The following is a 4,540-nucleotide window of genomic DNA, read 5'->3' on the forward strand; positions in this document are numbered from 1 at the left end:
ACAGTTTCTCCCCTTTTCTCTCCCAAGTCGCCCCCCTCTTCCTCTCTCATCTCCTCCACTCTTCCCCTCGGATCTTCACCGATTCTTCACTGTTTTGGCGGATCGAGATGGCCCCGAAGAGAGAATCGTAAGCTCCTCCGATCCCTCCAATTAGTTTTTGCAAACTTGCTTCTGATTCGACGCATTATTTGCTTGAAATACCTCATATTTTTAAACTTAAATTGGATTATTTATTTTTACGTAAGATTGTTTTAGTTTGATTGTAGTTCTAGCTCTTAGTTCTTTAGTAAGTAGTGGTATTGAATATGAACTCTAATCAATAGTTCATATGTTAGTGTCAAGATGAACCCTAGTTCATAATTTTTTTTGTTAAAAAAATTATGATGTAATGCATGTGGGAGGACTTGATTGTAGTTTGATGATGCATGTTGATATGATGATATGAAGATGTTGGAGGAATTTTTTGTTTACAAATATGATGATATGATGCATGTTGGAGGAATTTTTTTGGTTTAAAAATAAGATGATATGATGCATGTTGGAGTGATGATGTGCATGTTGATATGATGATATGAAGATGTTGTTTGGAGATAATACATTGAAGACAAATGTTGGAGGATTTTTTTTGGTGATATGATGCATGTTGGAGGATTTTTTTTTTGATATGATTAATGTTGATGTGATTTGATCCATCATGTGTAGTAGATGTTGTAGGATTTTTGTTTTGATATGATGCATGGTGATATGATTTTGATATGATGCATGTTTATGTATGTTTATGCTTATGATGTTTTTGTTTATGAAATTTTATTAAGGCGGCCGCCTCTTGAGGACAACATCAGCCCACGGTACTCCATGCTGGACTGGGCATTCGACAAGGGTCATCGTGCCCGTTTCATAAAGAACGGAGAGGTAAGTGATATGAATGAAATATTGATCAAAGTTTTCGGATTGATGAAAATAATTTCCTAACTTTTGGTGTTCACTTTTTGATAGATGCTGCAGCCACTGCGCATGAGGGGTCACGGGGTTCATGGGCATATGGACTACGACGAGCGCTACACGCCATTCTTCAAGAGAGCCCGGTTGTTGGATTTTGTGTTGCAGTTTAAGCGTCAGCCGCCAACGCTTGTCCACGCAGCTCTGACAGCTCTGATTGACCGGTGGCGACCGGATACCCATTCTTTCCATCTCCCATGCGGGAGATGACGGTGACCCTCAAGGATTGGTCGATGATTACTGCCATGCCGATCGAAGGTCATGCACTGACCGGGCGAGTGGAGAGGACCAACTGGCAGGAGAGGGTTACCACCCACATCGATGGCTGCCCCGAGGCTAAGGGTAACCGTACATCCGGTGTGCCGTTGTCCTGGCTCTCGGAGCACCGGAAGACATGCCCCCAAGATGCCGATGAGATGACTGTGGAGTGGTACGCGAGGGCCTACCTGTGGTATCTGTTCTTCCTAGCCGACTTGGATGCAGGGTACAGTTGGGGGACCGCATCTCTCGCCTACCTATACCGTTCGGTAAGAGAGTATCTAATTGCCTACCTACGAAACTATGTCCATGACATTTTTTATATCTGATCCTCATTTGATTTTTTGCAGCTTGACAACGCAACGCAGAGGACGGGAGACAGGTCCAATATGGGTGGCTTTGTCTGGGCCTTCTCCATTTGGATGTAGGAGCGGCTGCCGGTGGGGCGTCCTGAGAAGTTGCCAAGACGCCCATGGGTGCCTATAGCGAGGACGGCGACAAGGCTCAACATCCCACCATAGCTTACGAGTGGGACGTTGTCAAACTCTACACGGGCCTAAACAAGACTTTGTACAAGACCTACACCAACGAGTTGGACGCTTTGACGCATTGGCAGGTATATGAACTCGCTCAACACCTTTCTCTTGGATTCCACTTTGGACCGAGAGTGGGAACTTATCAACGTATATGTAATAGGTAAACTAGTGGTTGTATCATGACCGAGAGTGGGACTTTGATCTGAACGGGATGTGCGATGAGGATCGTGGTCTCTGGCGGTGCATCGTGCCCATGATCTATGTGTACACCATCGAGTGGCACTTGCCACACCACATGGCCACGCAGTTTGGGATGTATCAGCATACCCCCACCGGGCCAGCCCATCGATACCGGCGGCCACGCGCTCCACTTGTGAGTGCCCGCGCTTGTTCTTCGTGCCCATGAATTCATTGCGTTCGACTTTATTATGATGTTTTTTGTTGCTAATGCCTTGCAGGATGAGCCGGCAGAAGAATCAGTCGATCACAGACTGGGGAGAGGAGCATAAAAATCATGTGATGGAGTGGAACCGACGGAGGTACAAGAAACACGGGGAGAGGAAAGTGACTGACTGGGATGCTTACTTGGAGTGACACATGAAGTGGTACGATGATGGCCAAAAGCACCGTCTTCGTCTTAGGCCTCGGTGGACGGCGGAAGACATCACGGAGTTGGAGAGGGATGACCCCGAGGAACAGGCCTACCAGACCAGCATCAGAGACATGCACAGTGGATTTAGGGAGTTTGCACCCCTCATCAACAGAGTGGTAAGTTTGAACCGATGATTGTATTTAAATTATTGTATTCGTCATCATGACTGACTTATGCCGTTGGAGTCTTGTGAGCTGAACAGATGCATCATTGAAGCCTCAGCTGCACTAGGTGATGCCCCCGGGAGCGTTGAATCTGAGAACAAAATGAGGGGAACGATGAAGGTACAATTTCAGCCTCCTCGGAAGAGATGCATCTTGTTCACTTGCAATCATAAACCTGGTACTTATTATGCCCTTGTTTCTTTGTGAGTGCATAAGTTCGTGAAGCGTTGTCGCAAGCTGGTAGGCCTGCTTGGGTGTGCTGGAGTTGGGTCGGTTGAAGCTTATCATCTCGGAGCCACCCAGAGTCACATCGCCTCATCGAGCCATGCTCCCTCGTCGTTGAGGTTGGTTGAGCAGGAGGAGGAGGAGGATGAGGAGGAGGCCACACATGAAGAAAGGGAGGAGGAGGATGAGCAGGATGAGAGCAACGGGGAGGAGGAGTATGATGAAGATTATGGACCTCCAACAACTCAATCATCTCAAGCACCTCAGCTGGCGCCAAAGAGGAATCCGAAGAAGAATGATTTGCTGAGTCTGGACCCTTTCCAGAGACCGGTTACTTGACGACCCAAGAAGAAGGTTGAAGAGTTTCGTTCAAAGAGTAACGAGGACCGTACCTCCAAGAGGGGAAGGAGCAACTAATTCTGCTCTTGGCTCTTGTAGTTGGGTTGTTTATGTGTTTGCTATTTGGTTGAACTTCGTTTGGTTGAACTTGTCTAGTGGTTGTGAAACTACGTGGAACTATGTGTTTGCTATTTGTGGATCTATGTGTTTCCTATTTGTGAAACTATGTGAAACTCCGTTTACTAATTAGTTGAAGTTTGTTTGAAATGTTTTATGCACTTCAAGTTTTGTTAATGTGTATGGGATGTCCAAGTTTAATTGTTTAAGATCTATGATATTACTGTCACATTTTTGTGATATTGTTTTTGAAAAGAAGCAAGCAAATGAACTTGAAAAAAATAAAACACACCCTACCTCCAGGGACCCTAGCGGTAGGATCACACAGCCTACCGCCAACCCCCCTGGCGGTAGGGTGAACCTACACTACAAAAAAATACACTTCCATGATGATACGTGTTGATCCTACCGCCAACCCCCCTGGCGGTAGGGTGAACCTACACTACAAAAAAATACACTTCCGTGATGATACGTGTTTGTCATAGTAGGTCGCGTTTTTTGTCATGCATGTACATCCATGACGATTTTATGATAGAATCAAGATAGCCATGCATGTGCTGTCGTAGAAATGTTCCATGACATTACCAAAATTATCATCACGGAAGTGTCCACTTCCATGGCGATACATCGCGCATCACAGAAGTGCTTTCGTCAAGGGTGACCGACACGTGGCATCCACCGTAACGGAACACCGTTAAGCTATCGGGTCGGGTTTTCGATCCGATAACCCGTTAACAGCCCCGACCAATGGGGATTTTCCACGTGTAAAATCATCATTGGCTGGAGGAACACGTGTCGGCTCATCGTTGGGACAGATGTCATCCACTCATTGGACAGAAGGCGCCTATGATACGTCGACACGTGGCACGACCCATCAAGTTTAAACGGGTCGGCCCAACTAAAGGTCCACAAGATTTTTTGGACCATAATGGGCCGGCCCAGCTAAAGGCCCACGAGATTTTGGCAGACCATAATGTGTTGGCCTAGCTAAAGGCCCACAAGATTTCGCGGGCCATAATGGGCCGGCCCAGGTAAAGGCCCACAAAATTCTTGCGGATCATAATGGGCCGGCCCAGCTAAAGGCTCACGAGATTTCGCCGACACTAATGGCCCGGCCCAGCTGTAGGCCCACAAGATTTTGAGGACCCTAGTAGGTCGGCCCATTAACTGGCTGCCATGTTTTGTGCCAAATGCCGGCCCAAATTTGATCCAGTCCATTAATGGCCTGCCACGTTTCGGGCCTAATAATG

Source organism: Triticum dicoccoides, chromosome 7B (assembly GCF_002162155.2).
Source record: "Triticum dicoccoides isolate Atlit2015 ecotype Zavitan chromosome 7B, WEW_v2.0, whole genome shotgun sequence".
In the NCBI taxonomy this organism is placed as follows: domain Eukaryota; kingdom Viridiplantae; phylum Streptophyta; class Magnoliopsida; order Poales; family Poaceae; genus Triticum; species Triticum dicoccoides.